This window comes from Macrotis lagotis, chromosome X (genome assembly GCF_037893015.1).
Source record: "Macrotis lagotis isolate mMagLag1 chromosome X, bilby.v1.9.chrom.fasta, whole genome shotgun sequence".
Taxonomy (NCBI): Eukaryota; Metazoa; Chordata; class Mammalia; order Peramelemorphia; family Peramelidae; genus Macrotis; species Macrotis lagotis.
Window position 1 is genome coordinate 356,358,733 of NC_133666.1, and position 18,491 is coordinate 356,377,223.

Below are 18,491 nucleotides of genomic sequence, written 5' to 3' on the forward strand. Positions count from 1 at the left end.
TACATTTTAAGAGAATTACCTGCAAGAAAAATGTTTTATATGTTACCAGCTTTATTTTTGTACTGCATTTTATGAATGAATTTATAGTTACTATGTTAGGAAAAGTTCTAATTAATCAGAATTAATATTTCATTAAAAAGTATATGCAAAAAAGTATATTTTCAATAATCTAGTGAATAATTACAGTTTTTGGTGGTTTTAGGGAAATGAACCCCTGTTTCCCTTCCATTCAATGTATCAACAACATCTTTTGGTTTTTTAATTACATGCAATTTTCTGGGATTATGAACCCAGAAAATGTTGAGAGTTGACTGTATTAGAATATTTTTCCTAACATCAAGCCTACATATAACTTTTTTACTTACGTTCACTTTAGTAGTTTCTGATTTTGTCTCCTGGAGTCAAACAGAACAAATCTAATCCCTTTTCCACCTGCTATTTGAGATAGTAGTAACATCCTCTCCAAGTCTTCTTTTCTTCTATCTAAACATGCCATGTTCCTTGAACCCATCCTTTGGAAGAATTCAAGGACTTTCCCTAATCTCTTCTGGACAGTTTCCAGTTAATCAATGTCATTCATCAATAGTGGTGCCCCAAATGAACATAATATTCCAAATGTGGACTGATAACAGAAAGATATAGTGGAACCACCCCATCCATACTCCTGGACCAGATACCTTTCCTTTTGGTCAAGATCAAATTAGCTTTTTTGACTACTACATCATAATATTTTTTTCCCATTCTCTTAAAGATTTTATTTATTTTGAGTTTTACAATTTTTCCCCTAATCTTACTTCCCTCCCCCCCCACCGCAGAAGGCAATTTGTGTCTTTACATTGTTTCCATGGTATACATTGATCCAAATTGAATGTGATGAGAGAAAAATCATATCCTTAAGTAAGAAACATAAAATATAAGAGATGGCAAGATCAGACAATAGCATATTAGTTTTTTTTTCCCCCTAAATTTAAGGTAATAGTCCTTGGTCTTTGTTCAAACTCCACAGTTCTTTCTCTGGATACAGATGGTATTCGCCATTGCAGAAAGCCCCAAATTGTTCCTGATTGTTGCACTGACGGAATGAGCAAGTCCATCAAGGTTGATCGTTGCCCACACATCATAATATTTCTAATGTTGATGAGGTCATCAATCAATCGACACAAATTTATTAAATACAAGATACCAGATGAATGAATGTTAAAAGCATGAATGTTAAAAAGGGCAAAAACATAGCCCTATTACTTTTCTATCTCCCCCTTTCTCCTAATAGAGCTAAAAGAAACCCTCTTTTGTGGTTTTATTCTCTCATAAATCTTGTCATTTATGAGTTTTATCATTGCTGACACTCTATCCATAGAACTGTTCCATGCTCTTATATTCATCTTTTGTTAACATGATCTTGCTTCTATTTTCTTTATATTTTCCTTTGGTGAGTTCCTGTTATAGTCACATTGGTGTTGTTAAATAAATTGAATTTTTTTTAATTTCTTCTGGCAGTGAAGTGAATAATTCCTATTCATTGAGATAAGTCAAAAAAGCTTGCCTGCTTTTCAGGGGCATGAAAATAAGATAATAATAATGCTGTTGATGATGATGATGATGGTGGCTAGCATCTATAAGCTCCTTTCTATATCAGAGAACTTCCTAAAATGTAGAATGTAAGAACTCAGTAAAATATATGTCAATTATCTCATTTTTATAACTAGACATTCCACTCAACCTCTTTCTCAGTTTCAATTAAAAATCTACAGCCTCACCCACCTTCTCTTCAAGTTTTCCTTCAACCTTTGTGTTTCTCAATTTGCTCCTTCCATCAGTCCATTCTATGGATTGCCTTTACCCTCTAATTGTTCCATTTACCTTTATTTAATTATCTTGTCTTTTCTTGCCTATTACCTTATCCTTTTTCTTCTTGAGTCCATTTCTTCAGGTTTTACTTCCCAATCCTTCTGCGCCATCTTTAATCTTTTTATATTTAAATACTCAAATGAATCTGTGATATAAATTCTGGCGTTCCTTCCAACAATGCAAATTGAAACTAATCCAACCTACCTGATTCATTTACATACCTGACACATTATATACAAAAATACACAACAGAAAATCCACCCAACATGGTAGAGTCTTTCCTCATGTCATTGAAACATCTCCAAAGTACCAATGGAACATTCTGATTTTCTGTCATCCTTGTTTTTACCTTGTGACCAGCCCATCTTCTCTTTCTCTTATGCAATCTTTCTATCCTTTCTAATTGGTTTTGATCCTGCCCTTTTCAGGAGTAGAATTCAGAATGGTACTAGACAAGTAGATTGTTCAACATACTCCTCCCTAAATTCAACTTCCGACCTACATCTCCAGTCCACACCCCTCAGTCACATATGTGATATCCTTAGCAATAATTGGTGCTAGAACTTGTTTCTTCTACTGCCCCTTTCCACAGTCTTCCCCCAGAAACCATATGTTAATAGTTTAGATACTCCCTCTGGGAGATGGTCTTTTAAGAATTCTTGGATGACTGATATATGGATTGGACATTGCTTCTTGGAAAAGATCTTTTAAGGTGGTGGTTTGTTGAAGTTAATTTTTCTCTTTTAAATCATTAATAAATAGGGGTGGCTAGGTGGTGCAGTGGATAAAGCACTGGCCCTGGAGTCAGGAGTACCTGGGTTCAAATCCGGTCTCAGACACGTAATAATTACCTAGCTGTGTGGCCTTGGGCAAGCCACTTAACCCTGTTTGCCTTACAAAAACCTAAAAAATATATAAATCATTAATAAACAATAAGCTCAGTAGAATAACTTTCTTCTTTTTTAAAAAAAATCAGCAATTACTTGATAGTTATTTGGACTGGGAGTTGCAATCCTATTAATCAAAAGCATAATCTACAAAATATCCCAGTATAAATATATGTAAAGATGTTTTGGGAGGATTGCCATTTAATGTTAATTTGAAATACATATATTTAAAACAATGTTTGGATTAAAATAAGTGATTTAACACCATATATTTCATTTGAAATGAATATGTGCATGGGAAGACTAACAGAAATTCAGTGAGAATAAAGATGCTTATATGGATGGATGATTTTGGAATTTCACCCTCAAACAATTTTTCTATTAAAACAATGTTAATGGGTGAAATGGTGGGGGGCAGGAAATGGACCAAATATCTGCTCTATGTCAAGTAAAGGTGAGATGACCAAAATCAGTATAGATCAAAAATATGAAATAAAATTATTTTTAAGCAAAACTAAAGAATGATCCTGGGAAATTGTAGCATGTTAGAGAATGGCACCATCAGATGGACCATCCCTTTAACAGTGCCTTGTTTAAGCTTAAATAAATAAAGAGATTGGTGAATTTATTAATTTGAATGTTTCCTTTAATTTTCCGGATTGTTGCATATCCCTGTCTCCCTTTATGTGATCCTCATATATGATGTCTCATAAATTCACCTAAGGTAGTCCACCCATGTATGGGACTTTGCTTATTTTCTCCTGACATCACAAAAATACCAATTGGAGCCTTATTTTTTGATTTTGTCATGTAATCATTCCATTTTATTTTATTTTTTTTGGTTATACATTTGAAATATGTAAGAATCTTTTACTTTATGTTTTCTATAGTTTCTTATTTTTTATGTTAAAATTTCCTTACATCCACTCTACATCTATCCATTATATCTTGATTGACACTAATTTTTAATACTTCAGAGACTAGGAGTTTTGTAATATGTCCAAAGCAATTCAATTTATTCTAATTTTTCAATCTAATTTTATTTTACTTTTTCTGTTTCATGTGAGAAGCAGATTGATATCATTCAGCACTATCTGTTCCCTCCCTCTCTCCCTCCCCCCTCCCTCCCTCTCTTCCTTCCTTCCTTCCTTCCTTCCTTCCTTCCTTCCTTCCTTCCTTCCTTCCTTCCTTCCTTCCTTCCTTCCCGCTCTTTCTTTCTCTCTCTCTCTCTCTCTCTCTCTCTCTCTCTCTCTCTCTCTTTCTTTCTTTCTTTCTGTGAATGCATATTTAAATATACATTCATAATCTTATAAATGTTGCTGAATTGCCTTGAATTGAATTAACGAAGAGGAAAAATAACTGTGACAGCAAGTAGTTGTCTAAGAAATGCTAACTCTTGAAAGTAAACCAAGAAAATCCAGTTGGAGCAGTGTGAGTCAAAGCAGAGGCTGCCAAAAACTATAGAATATCATCTATAAGTATATTAGAAAATGCTATATGTAATAGGAACAGAAATTGAATATTGCATTAAATAGATACCTGCACCTAATAGAAACTACTTTTGTTACTTGTGTTGACCAGTATTCTGACAGAAAAGGCAGAATTCAGAAAGACCCTCATGTCTCCCCCCCTCCACATTTTTTAAATCAGAGAGACATTATATTGGGAGGTGGGAAGGGAACTGGAATTGAAGAAAAGCTGGTTTAAGTTCTGCTCTAGCCATTTACAATTTGTGTGACATTGGTCAAGTCATTTAAGTTTGGTGAGTATTTCTTCTATAAATTGAAAAAGTTGGTTATCATCCTAATGTTGATCCTCATCACCTCTTCCTTAATATTTTTTTTGTTAGCTCTGATGGGGTAGCTAGGTGACTTAGTGGATAGAATGCTGGACTTGGAGTCAGGAAGATGTGGGTTAAACTCTGGTCTCAGACATTTATTAATTGCATAATTTAACTGCTTGTTTCCTTATCTGTAAAATGAAGGAAAGGGAAAACCATCTCAGTATTTTTGCCAATTCTCCCTTCCTCAAACCCAAATGAGTTCATGAAATCTGTTATGACTGAAATAGACCAAAAAACAGAAAATAACTCAGTAATGCATGAGGTCAGATTCATAAGGTTCAATCTCTATATAGGTAAATTGATTGGCCAATATCAACAATAACTAGGAGCAATTTTAATAGCCATAACCTCTTTTCCAAATCCTGATCAATTATTTCATAAATCTGAAATGAGAAGATATCCTAAGACAAAGAAAAACAACTCTTAATCATTAGAATTATTCAGAAAGGCAAAGCAATGCAATACAATGGAAAGGATGCCAAATATGAGCTGGATCTTCTACTTGGTATCTTTTGTGATATTGGCCAAAATACTTAGCCTCTATGAGTCTCAGTTTTCCATCTGGAAAATGAATGGTTCATACTGATAGTATGTTATAGATCACTGCTGATATTCTATTAATCCATAATCCTATAATCCTTTAAAATATTAAGGCTGAAAACAGAGATCACCTATTCACATTTTCTTATTTTATATACGAGAAACTTGATACTTAGAAAGTGTCATTCCCATTATGCAGATAGTAGGTAGTAGATTCAAGGTCTACTGAAATAATCTTGATTACATCCTGATGTATAGTCTTTATTCAGGAATAATGAAAACAAAGTATTATTTTTTTGTATAGCACTTTTCAGTTTCATAATTCATTTGAACTTTATAAGAACCTTGTGAGAAGTGTATTAGGAGGGGCGGCTAGGTGACATAGTGGATAGAGCACTGGCCCTGGAGTCAGTAGTACCTGAGTTCAAATCTGGCCTCAGACACTTAATAATTACCTAGCTGTTTGGCCTTGGGCAAGCTACTTAACTCCAATGCCTTGCAAAAACTTAAAAAAAGTATATTAGGTAGCACTATCCACGCTTTAGTACAGCATGCTTTATTCATGGGAAGGATAATAAAATGGGTCCTCATTGAGAATATTTATATAACATTATTATTACCTCTTGGATATTTATCAGACATCTTCAAGAAAGAAAAGGATGATAGCAAATTGTTTCATTATTAAAATTTCCTTTACTCTCCCAATAAGACTTTTCTTTCCCTTTCAATTTCCACTGCCATTTTCTTTATTACCTTTTGTACAAAATATTATAATTATCTAACTGCTCTTTGCCCTTAATCTTTATACCGTTAATCAGTCTTGTATATTCTTGCCACACTCATCCTTCAGTTCCTAGATCATTTCCTGGCATATAATAGGCACAGAATAAATGTTTATTGATTGACTGATAGAGGATAGCTCTGATTACATCACTCCTCTTGTCTAAACAATTTCTGATGACTTCCTAGTGAATATTTAATAAGGCCTACATTGTTTAACTAAATATTTAGAACTTATCACAACTTGACTTTTATTTATTTTTCCAATCTGTCTTCCCCACTTATATATCTTAAATTTCTAGCGAGTTAGTCAATAATCATGTTTTAAGCATCTCTTTTGTGCTAGATATTGTGCTAAGCACTGTGGAATACAGAAAAAAGCAAAAAAAATCATTACCCTTGAGATACTCACAATTTAAGATAGCAAGCAAATATCTTATATCTAATGATTACTTTTTAAATATTGTTGAATGAGTTCAAATAAATAAATCTCATTATAATATTACATATTTATTGTCAATTTAATAGACCAAACAATCCAATTGTTCAGTACATATATGTATGTATATGTATCAAGTTTATAGTCTACTAGTAATTTTAGATATAAATATAGGAAAATATAATCCATAATGGTAATCATCTACAATAATCCATAATATAATAATATATAATCTATAAAGTAAAATAATAGATTGAAAGTTTATAAAAACAGAAAAATAAAGTGCTATATAAGTGAAATTCTTGAAGGAAGGCAAGTGATAATAGGAAATCTAGGGAATTTATTTTGTGGGAGTTCTGGCATAATAGAAGAAAAGAAAAAACAATAGCAGAAGCAGAAGCAGAAATAGAAGAAAGAAGAAGGAAGAAGGAAGAAGAAGAAGAAGAAGAAGAAGAAGAAGAAGAAGAAGAAGAAGAAGAAGAAAGACCACATAAAATGATTATGAAAATAGTTCAGGCAACTGATAGTAAGGGTCTATTCTAGGAAAATAGCAATGGGAAACATACAAGAGATTTTATAGATTTAGAACTATTAGAATTGGTAATATTTCATTATGACAGGTAAGGAAAAGAGAAAAATCAAAAATAACATCCAGTATTAAAACTGTGTGACTTGTAGTAACACATGGAAATGTGAGGAACAGATTTAGTGGGAAAGATAGTGAGCTTGACTTGGGATGTACTGAATTGGTTATGTTGTCTTATATGAGTGGATAAACTTTATTGGTAAATAGATTTGTAGTTAGAGCTCTGAAGGGGTCAGAGATAGGAGGATAGGTTATGGGGATCTGAAGTATTTCTAAAACTCTGAGAGGGAATATCTCCATGTGGAAGATTCTAAAGAGCTCCTTCCAGGAGAATTATAATGACATGTAAAGGGAAGGGACTGAAAAGACAAATTGTTGAGCATATATAGGTATTCTATAACTGGTTATTATTGGCTAACCAAGCATTGAAGAGAAGGTTCTTTGATTACAAAGGTAATAAAAAATGTCCTGTTAGCTTCACTTATAGTCTCTTTACTTCTGTGATTAGTACTCAGTGACTAGTGCAGGTAGTAAAACTAATGATCTTGTAAGTGCAGAAAGTCTAGAAAACTCCTTGGATTGTCATTCCTAATTACCATGTGAACTTGTATATTATTGACAGAGAAACGATCAAGTCACTTAAATTCTTAGAGTCTTTGCATGAAATAGAAACACTTTCCGATTTCTTTAGAAGGGATCACTATCTTTCCAGTTATATAGGAACCTCAGTATCATTATTAACTCACTCCCATTTGCCTCCTTATCCAATTTTCAGACAACTTTTGTTGTTTATATATCTACAATTTTTCTCATATACATTTCTTTTTCTTCACTTAGATGGTTATTGCCTTACCTCAGGTTCACATCATCTTTTATTGCTTCCAAATACTACTACCAACAAATAACAACCTATCTGGCCTTCCTTCTTCCAGTCTCCCCATTCCAATTCATCCTCTACACACAAAGTGATTTTCCAGAAATAGAGATTTGATTACCCATATACTCAAAAAATTCCATTGACTTTCTATTATCATTAAGCTCATCTATGAATTTTTGAGTATGACATTTACAGCTTTTCACAACTTGACTGATTCCTATTTTTTTTCATTCTTATGTCACTCCTTTCTATAAACTCTATGATATAGCCATACTGACCTAAATTACTTTCTACTTACACAACAATCCATCTTCTGCCATTATTTCTTTGCACTGACTCTCCCATATCTAGAAAGTATTTTGTCCTCATCTTTGCCCCTTGGAGTCCTTGGTTGCTTTTAAAACATGGCTAATGTGCAGTCTTCAGTATGGACCATGTCTTAATTTTCTCAGATGTTAATGTCTTCTCTGATAAAACTACACTGTATTCATTTTGGATTTATTTTCCATGAGGACTCAGACTGTTTGAGTTTTGCTTTTGTAGGTCTTGACAGTTCTGTCTTAAAAACATCTCTGATATATACCTCCTTCTACCCTTAGACACTGCTACCACCTAAGGACAGGTGCTCATCACTTCATGCCCAGACTATTGCAATAGCTTGTTGAGTGCTTTTCTTGCCAAACGTCTCTCTACTTCAGTTCATTCTCCAGACAGCTATCAGTCATTTTCCTAAAGTGCCAATCTGATTATGTTATTCCCTAGTCAGTAAAATCCAGTGGTTCTCTTTTACCCTCAAATTCAAATATAATTTCCTTGATTTAATTTTCAAAGCCCTTTGTAACTTGTCCCCTTTCTATCTTTCTAGTATTTTTACAATTTACTTCATAATACATATGTTCTAATCCAGTGACTCTGACCTTGATGCTCCTTGAACAAGATGTTCCATCTTCCTTCTCCAGGCATTTTTACTTGTTGTCCTTCTTTCCTGGAATGTTTTCTCTTTTCTTCTCCAGCTCCTAGATTATCTGGCTTCCTTCAAGTTTCAGCTAAAATCACACATTCTGTAAGAAATCTTTCCTGATCCTCTAATGCCAATACCTTCTTTTCCAAGATTATCTCCATTTTATTATATATATAATTATACATATATACACACATCTATCTATTATCTATGTATCATCTATGCATCTGATTATCTATGTATTTAATCTATGTATTATCTATTATATGTATGAATCTATCTATGTATGCTTCTATGTATCTATATTACTATTTATATATTATCTATATATTTATCTATACTTATATGTATTATCTATATATCTAGGTATGTATCTATGTATCTGTGCATCTATGACTATATCTATGTATGTATCTATATCTATAAGTGGCTTCAGAAAGGGTAGAAGGATCAGTTGATATGGTGTTTGCTGCCTGATAACTCCAGGAAAAATGCCAGGAACAGAACAGAGGTCTGCATACAACATTTGTAGATCTGACCTTTGATACCATCAGTCATGAGGACTTATGGAAAATTATGTCAAAATGTGGTTTCCCAGAGAAGTTCATCAACATTATATATCATGCTTGCCTGGGTTCTGGATAGTAGATGATGCTCTTGAGATTTCCCAGTTGCCAATGGAATGAATCACGGATGTATCCTTGCTCACATACTTTTTAGCATGATGTTTGCAGTCATGTTATCAAATGCCTTCACTGAGGATGAAAATGGCCTCAAGGTTGGCGATTGTACTGATGGCAAATTCTTTAACTTGAAAAGGCTATGAGCCAAGACCAAAGTGGAGGGAGGAGTTGGTGCATTATCTTCTGTTTGTAGGTGATTGTGCACTCAATGCAGACTCTGAAGCTGCGATGCAACAAGGTATGGATCAGTTCTCTGCTGCTTGTGCTAATTTTGGTCTAACAAATACTACCAAGAACACATAGGTTCTCCATCAGCTGGCACCACACTATCCATATGTGGAACCATCGATTACAGTAAATGGAGAAGTTTTGAATACTGTGGACAAGTTCACTTACACCTTTCCAAGAAGTTACATATTGACAATGAAATTGTCACTTGCATTGCCAGAGATAGCTCAGCATTTTGGAGGCTCCAAAAGAATATGAGAGAGAAGAGATATTAGACTGACTACAAAACTGAAGGTCTACTGTCATTGTGCTGACCTCGTTGATATATGCCTGTGAAACCTGGACAGTCTACCAGTGCCATGTCAGGCAACCAGATCGCTTCCATTTAAATTATCTTAGGAAGATTCTGAAGGTCACCTGTCAGAGGAAGATAGATATGCATACTTTTAACTTAGCATTTGCATGGAACCCAGAGTAAAGTGGAGTGTTAGCTATCTCCTAATCACAGACTTATTCTTGTTTGGCCTTCAGATATTCTATCTTTTTTCTTCTCTTTCATTGGACTTTTTTATCCTCTGAATGTCCCCCCCCCCCTTTTTTTTCAATTTGCTTTCTATTCAATTAGGAGTAATTATAGCTTAAGGATGGTTTTTATTATTTCACAGGAACTCAGAAAGACACAGACTAGGGAGGAGTTTTCTGATTGAAGGTTATTTTTTTATTAGATGATTCTGGTAATCTCAAACATAAGTTAGAGAAGGAAACTGCTTCATTATGCATTTTGAACAGGTTGTGGTGGTGGGCCATGAAAAAGTGATGGGAGGGTGGATGAACAAATAGTGTCAATATCAGTTGGAGGATCTGTTTGTTTGGCAGCTAAGAAATTCTATCTGAAAAAAATAATTGCTTAGGAACCTAGAACTCCTGTTGGAAGTTAGAATGCATGAATCATTGTGTAAAGCTGTTTGTGTGTGTGTTTGTGTGTGTGTGTGTGTGTGTGTGTGTGTGTGTGTGTGTGTGTTGTGGTGAGCAGAGATTTTTGTTAGACAATGGAGAGCATAGAAATTTTGAAGAAAAAACTGACAGATAGCAAACAATATCTATTTCTTTATTTGAAAAATGAGATTCATGCTTTTTGCTTCATATAAGAATAAATTACTATAGTTAAAGTTCTTATAGTGCTATCAGCCCTTTGCATAAATTTTGCCCTTAGTACAGTGTTTTCAAACTGCTAATTGCTATAATTTATAGCAAAACACAAGAAGAAGTCATTTAAGGGTAGTTCAGAAAAAAATGAAACCATATTTTTAAAAAAGAAAACAATTTTTAGTTAATTTTCTCTGTGAAAAAGGTCATTAATGGATAAATCAAAGAAATTATGAGATCATTGCTGGTAACACCCTTCCTCTCAGATTTATTTTGCCTGTTTCACCTCACAGTTCATTTGATAAGCTTTTCAAAATATCTTTAAACATTTTCAATTATTGTTGATTTTGGAGTAGTTTGATGTTTCTAGAAGGGTGGTAAATTGATAGAATGAATGTAATTATAACAAAGCACAAGGCTTTCTCAAGTCCAACTCTGCTGGTCATAAAAAAGATCTTCCCCTTGAGTTCTATTACATATGCCTATAAACAACAAATCTATTTGGGTAAAACATAATTTAAAAAAAGGAGTATAACACCTACCAAGCTAACAATAATCTCATAAATAAAGACAATAGTGGGCTAATGCCAGAATAAATATATATTAAGGACTAATATTTAGTGCATGAATTAACCAAAAGTTCAGTTCCTTGACAGTTGGATGATTACAAACTGAAAATGGTTTCTTCCAGAACTGGGACTGGGGGAGGACATGTTTAGTCATCATGGTTGGAAATGATAATCAGCTTTGTAATCCAATCCTCTTTCATTACATGGTCCTCATTAATTACTTCAATAGAGTTTTTATTCCTTTCCCAAATTTAGGTCAATGCCAAGCCCATTATCAAACTTTCATAATGGTATCTTGTCATAGATGAAATGTCTTTATGAAATATTTAGTAAGTATAAGTCTTAAATTTTAAAGAGTGTAGTTAATATGTAAATATGTTAAACAGAAATTTACAAGTACAATTTTTATCGGACTGTTCATCCCTGGGGGGAGGGGGTAGAAAAATGTATTACTTATAAATATGCAAATGGATGAATATTGAAAAACTACCAAAATATGTAATTGGAAAAATAAAATGAAATGTCAATTAAGAAAGAGTATAGTTAATTTCTGAAGTTATGGAGAGATGTTCTACTTGTGTAATGGGTATGATTTACTGATCTAATTAACCTGATCTTTTCTCTAAAGTGATGTTAGTTATCTATGTTATACTGTGTTTTGTTATGTTATTGTGCTTTATGTTTGTGTTGTATTATGTTATAGTGTTGTACTGTGATATTATTATGTTTTCTGTTATATTATGCTGTCATATGTTATGCTATTCCATCTTTTGGATTTCTGCTAAAGGCTTGGACATGGAAGAAAGGAAACTAGGTGGGTCTGACTGCATGATTTTGGCAAAAGATTTTTCCAGACTCTGAACAGATTTTGGACCCAGTGAACCCAGAATGCCACCTGTGGGAGGTGATGAGGAGTTATAGTGGTAAAGGTTTATATTCATTCTGCTCCACTCCCTTAACATCAGGGTTATTCCTAGGACCATGAAAGTGAGTTTTTATCTTGTGACTATAGATAGAGAAAACCTCTTCTTTTATACTTCCCCTACCCCTGTTAGTTCCTGTAAATACCCATTGGGAATGACTGAGTTAGCACAGAGGAACACCGTATCAGATGTCATGCTGAAGGGCTACACTGCCTGAATGAGTCAATCATGCCATATTGAAGCTACAGTGTTAACACTGCTGGCTCTTCATTCTTTTTCCAACTCCTAACTGTGGGTGTTCCCCATGGATTTATCTTTATTTATCTTCTCTTCTTTCTTTACATTCTCTCTTGGCAAATTCATTCACTCCAAAACTTTTAACTAGGACCTCCATGCAAATGGGTTCCAACTTTGTGTCAGTCAATCATCAAGAATATAAGTGCCTGCTATATTGTAGTATAGAGTATAGTTATTCCAGACCTGCAATTTTAACTACCTGGAAGGCTTCAGCTGAATGATTCAGCATTATTTTTCACTCAACATTTGTGTATTTCAAGCCAGCCTTATTATTTTTCTCATTAAATCTGCTACTTCTTTTGACTTCACAATTTCTGCTTAAATGAATTGATATTATCTTGCATTTTTCCTGTTTCTCTCCTATTGTAATCAACCAAGTTCTGTTGTACTATATTTGTAACACCTCTTGAATTCCATTGCCATCATCCTGGTATGATAGCATTCTAGTGCTTCACTATGACCACTTCAATAACTTCATTATAGCTGTTAATGTTTCTCTTCTATCCCCATTCCAATTCATGTAAATTGATTCAATTTTGATTGATTTCCCATGTCCAAAGACTTGATTGTATCCATCTTCTGCTCTCAAATATTCAGTGTCAACCAAGTAAATTTCCAACTCCTTTACCTGGAATGCAAATACTTTCACAATCTGGTACCACCTTATCTTTTCTGCCTTATATAATATTTTTTTATCTTCATTAATTTTATTCTCCATCGAAACTGGAGTAGACCTAATGGGTGGGAATCAGGGAAGCCCATAGAGCAAAGAAAGATAAGCAAGTGAGAGGAAGGAGAAAGAAGCAAGTTTATACTTTGCTGAGCAGGAAATTCAGGTGTGGTGCCATGGACAGCACATGGAAAATTGTGAGCAGAGGCAGAGAATCCTGAGCTAAGGCACCTAGGATGATTCAAGACTGGAAATAGTGAGGTGATTCTTCTTTCTCCCTTCCCTTGTATGGGGGGGGTCATTTATTGACTGTGACCACCCCTGCTTTTCTTTGTGCTTTTTTCCTTTTTCTTGTTTTTAAAGTTTTGTTTCCTAAAATAACATTGTTAACCAAGAGAATTGTTAGTCTGAGGAAAGCTGAAGTGGTTTGTCTTGTAAAAGTCCACTGATTATAAAGTGGGCTTTATGCTCAATGCCCAATTTTCTTTGACACCACTCCCCTGGGGGAACAGATAGAAGTCTTTGATTGCATATGACCTTTGTCAGGAACATCTCTCATAAAAAAGTTCTGGTTGGTACATTTGCTCCATGGGAGGGTTACTATTTTGTTTTGTTCTGTGTTATGCTAGAGTATACTTTTTATGTTATATTATCTACTATTATTTCAGAATATCATGATACATTATAACATATTATATGCTATATTCTTACTTTGCATTATATGCTATTCTAATTATGTTGCTAGGCTGTATCATGTTATGTTATGTTGTATATTGTGTTGCATTATACTATGCTAAATCATTTTATATGATAAAGAAATAAAATTTTTATAGAAAAAAAGTAATTTCCCTATTTTCAGATCTCAGAACTTGGGACTGAAAATTGAGAATCTTGAAGGTCTACTAATACAAGAACAAAGCCAGTTCTTTCCTTTAAAGAACTCACATACTAAAGGAGAAGACAATGTGCATAAAAGTGCAGTATACAGGGAGGGGATAGTTGCTGTGGGAGATTGGTGATTTACTTTTGATTCTTAGTTCTAGCAAAATAATATTGATAAACAGGGTTATCTAGAAGACTTAGCTACTTATTAGGAATTCCTCTATCATTTGCATTCTGTAAGAGTCATTATCTTTTTCAGTGGCAAAGAATTTTGAGGAATTATCTTTAAGGCTGAATTTTTGCTCTATTCAATGAGTTTTTTTTTTTCTGGTAGTCAGCAAACTATAAGTACAATGGGAAGCTTGTATTTTTTTATACTTTTTCTTTAAATATTTAGTTGTGAAATTGTATCCTACAATAAAACTAATTTGCAGGAACTTTCCAAGTTGTCTTTCATCTTGGAAGTTAGTTGGCACAATAGATTTAGTGCTGGACCTGGAGTTAGGAAGACTTGAGTTAAAATTCTACTTCAGACACTAACTGGCTGTTGTGAACCTGGGCAAATCATTCACTACCTATCTCAGCCACATCAGTTGTGACATGGAGATAATGTCATATATCTCCTACATTGCTTATAAGGTTCTCTATACTTCTTAGCTATTAATTATAATCCTCATCCTCATCATCCTCATCATGATCATGATGATATCCTTCATATGATTATAGTTAATTCTTAGTAGGATTTTGCATCATAGAGAGTTGGATATAGAGATAGAGATTGTAGCTGTGATTTCATTGAAATAGAAAATTTTGACTGAGGAAACTTCCTGTCCTGATGCAGGTCAGCATCATAATCTCCATAACTATTGTCTTAGAGAAATGAAAGGGAAAGTGATTTGTTCTAGATAATATTGACATTACATCAGAATCAAGATTTGAATCCACGACTTTCTTGACTCTCAGACCAACGCCAGATTCACACACACACACACACACACACACACACACACACACAATGCTTTGTTCATTCTCTCTTTGCATCCTTGGAATCAATTCCTCAATAGACTCAAAACTGTGTTGTCTCTGTACAAATTTCTTCTATTTATACTTGGTCTGGATGAATTGCTCTTACCCTTATAATTTTTATTAGTGTCACTTCTATTTCCTTATAGAGCACATAGGAAAGTGAGACTTGAAGGTTCAAATATGTTAGCCTCACTGTCATTGAAGATGGAAATCATTTGTTATAGTAATGCTGACAAATATAATCAGTTTTTTAGCTTCTTGTTGTGATCCTTCAAGTTTTATCTTTAATTGCTCTGTGGATGATCTGGTTTCCCTGGCCCCATTTCAAACTTCCTGTAGACTGTTTTCTCCTATATTCAATTTTGGTTTTTTTATGAGGTAATCCTTATAGTCTTTCACAATCCTCCTCTTTAATATCTTGAAAATGAGTTAATATTGTAAATTTGTGTTACTTTTATCTATTCAGTCTTGATTAGCAAGAAGGACAATTCTTTGATGTTTTAGCATTTTGTGAGTTCTTTTGCCTTTTTTTCCATCATGGTAGTTGTTTTTACATCAAATTAACTATTGAACAAGGTGGTAATAATGTGTGTTGATGTCATTTTCTCGATCAGTTTTATATTTTCAGTGTTAATAGCCTTTCTGCAGAGGTCAAATTGGAGCTGTTGTAACTATAAGCCATATATTTTTCTCATCTTTATCTTTTTTTCTACTTTGGTGTTGTTTTTAAGCTTTATTCTAATAAGTTAATTATATGACAGTTCACAGATGGCTTATTCAGAAATAATTTCTATATCAGCAATTGGTCATTTCTCATTTATGGATATGATTTTTTGCAAGTATATGTTTTGCTAGTATTGCTAATATTCATGTGCAGTATTTCCCAATTCTTTTCATTCCACAAATATGCATATATATGCATATCTATTTATATATATGTATATATATCCATACCATACATATATCCAAACTAAAAATGAGGTTTTTGAATAGTTTGTAAGTTGCTGACTGGTTTCATTGCTTGCAAGTAATCATTAGTCTTATTTTTCAATATTTTCTCACTATGTTAACTTATATCACATTTTTATTTAGTTGGTGAACATTAAGATGTTGTTAAGACTTTGTTTTCAAGATAATAGATTGTACTTCAAAGATATCATCCAGAGATCTCATTTTTAAGACAGAGAATCTGTATTAGAGGTCCAGGGATGTTAACTGGCCTAGCCCAAGGTCATACAGGTAGCAAGTGTGAGAAGTCTCATTTGAATACTGGTCCTCTGATTCCAGAGGATTCTACTTCAGACACTAACTGGCTGTGTGAACCTGGGAAAATCATTCACTGTCTATCTCATCCACATCAATTGTGACATGGAGATAATATCATATATCTCTTACATTGCTTAGAAAGTACTCTATAACTCTTAGCTATTAATATAATCCTCATCCTTATCATCCTCTATTTTTTCCTCTATGCCATGATGCCTTCCTGATTTCCTCTTTAATCACTCATTTCCACCTTCCAAAAATCCGGCATTGTTACCATTGTTACATGATCTTCTTAAGGTTCAACATTGGCTAAGGTACTCCTAGTTTGAAAACATTTCATGGCTGTTCATTGTGGGAAGAGTACTGGAGTTGGAGTCAGGACATCAGTATTTAATGTCCTGATTGTGATACTCCCTTACTGTGTGACCATGGGTCATAGACCCAATCTAGTCATTATGTCAAGTAAGTCAACAACTCATAAACTAAATCTGCTCAAAGATTCTAAAGAAGATGTTAGTGCAAAGTAGTCACTGTCTTTATTTCTCTCAATTAAAATCCCTTCAGTGTATTGCAAAGCTAACCTGTCATAAATGCTTATAATTTGTATCTCTCTTCAATCAATGATGACAACATAAACTTTGAGAATGAGTACCCTATGGTATTTAAAGTGGAACATCTTTCTTGTCATTTATTTTGCTCATCTCTTTGATTGAATGTCTTTTTTTTTTGGTTTTATTGCTTGCAAGTGATCTTTAATCTTATTTTTCAACATTTTCTCACTATGTTCACTTATATCACATTTTTATTTAGTTGATGAACATTAAGATGCTTGTTGAAATTGTTTTCAAGATAATGTATCTTCTATGTGGCCTAATCAAAATAAACATTTCAAAGGGGTCTCATGAACCATGGTTTGGAATAGCTATTGATTCAGAAAGAAATTCCAAATTGGGGTAGCTTTCTGGGGACCCATGATGGTAAACCTGTGGTATAGCATCAGGTTAAAGAAATGTAATCATAGCATTCAGGGTTCATATGATTCCTCAAGCTTGCACATCCAAGTAGTGGCAAAGCCAGGACTAGAACCCAGGTATCATGACTATATCAAATGATCTTTCAATTTTGCCCTGCTGCATCTCATTCTATTCATCTACATATAAAGTAGCATGATGGGAACAGAAAGGTTATATAAACCACTTAAATCACATAGTTATATGGACATACATCCTTCCTTGGCTTGACTGGCAGTGATAATCATAGTGATTCTTGGGTGTGTCTGATTGGTGAGAGTAGCAAAAGTCTCATTATTTCTCACTGACACTTCCACAGAATAATGAAGTTGTACATTGTGCACATCAGAAAACAAGGGACTCATTGAACCCAATTGCTACCAGTCAGGCAATTTTCCTTTTGAAGTCACAAGGTATTCTGCATATATCACTAAATTTCTTATGCTATACTAATGCTGGGGTGCAAATGATCTCAGCAGTCAAAGATCCTTCTTGGGTATATTTAAACAAATCACAAATCACTACTGCTCTTTTTTGGTTCAATTTGCATAGCAGTCAGAGACTAGCATGTGAAAATCCTCCAGACCAGGAAGATATAGTTCTCATTTAGATAGCAATATAATAGATCGGGGTTTTTTTTTCCAGTGGAGGATATGAAGATGGAATAATACAGTGGGCCACTCTAACAAGAATTTATTAAGTGCCTTCTTTTCATGTGATTCTGTGCCATGTTCTGGAGTTACAAGTTCAAAACAACAGCAATCTCTCAAGGAACTCCTTGAAAGTCTTACATTCTGTCCAGATGGACTATGTGTAGTAATATCATTTACACTCTCATAATGTCAATACATCACATGTCAATATACTTTCAATGTCTATATATCATAGAACTATTTTTTTAGGTAAACTATTTTGTGAGGGAAATTTCAAACCTTCATCTGAGGGAGTTCTAATATAGACCTATTTTCTATGTAGCAAATAATATATTAATGGTCTCATTTTATTTACAATTGATCATATATATGTCTTG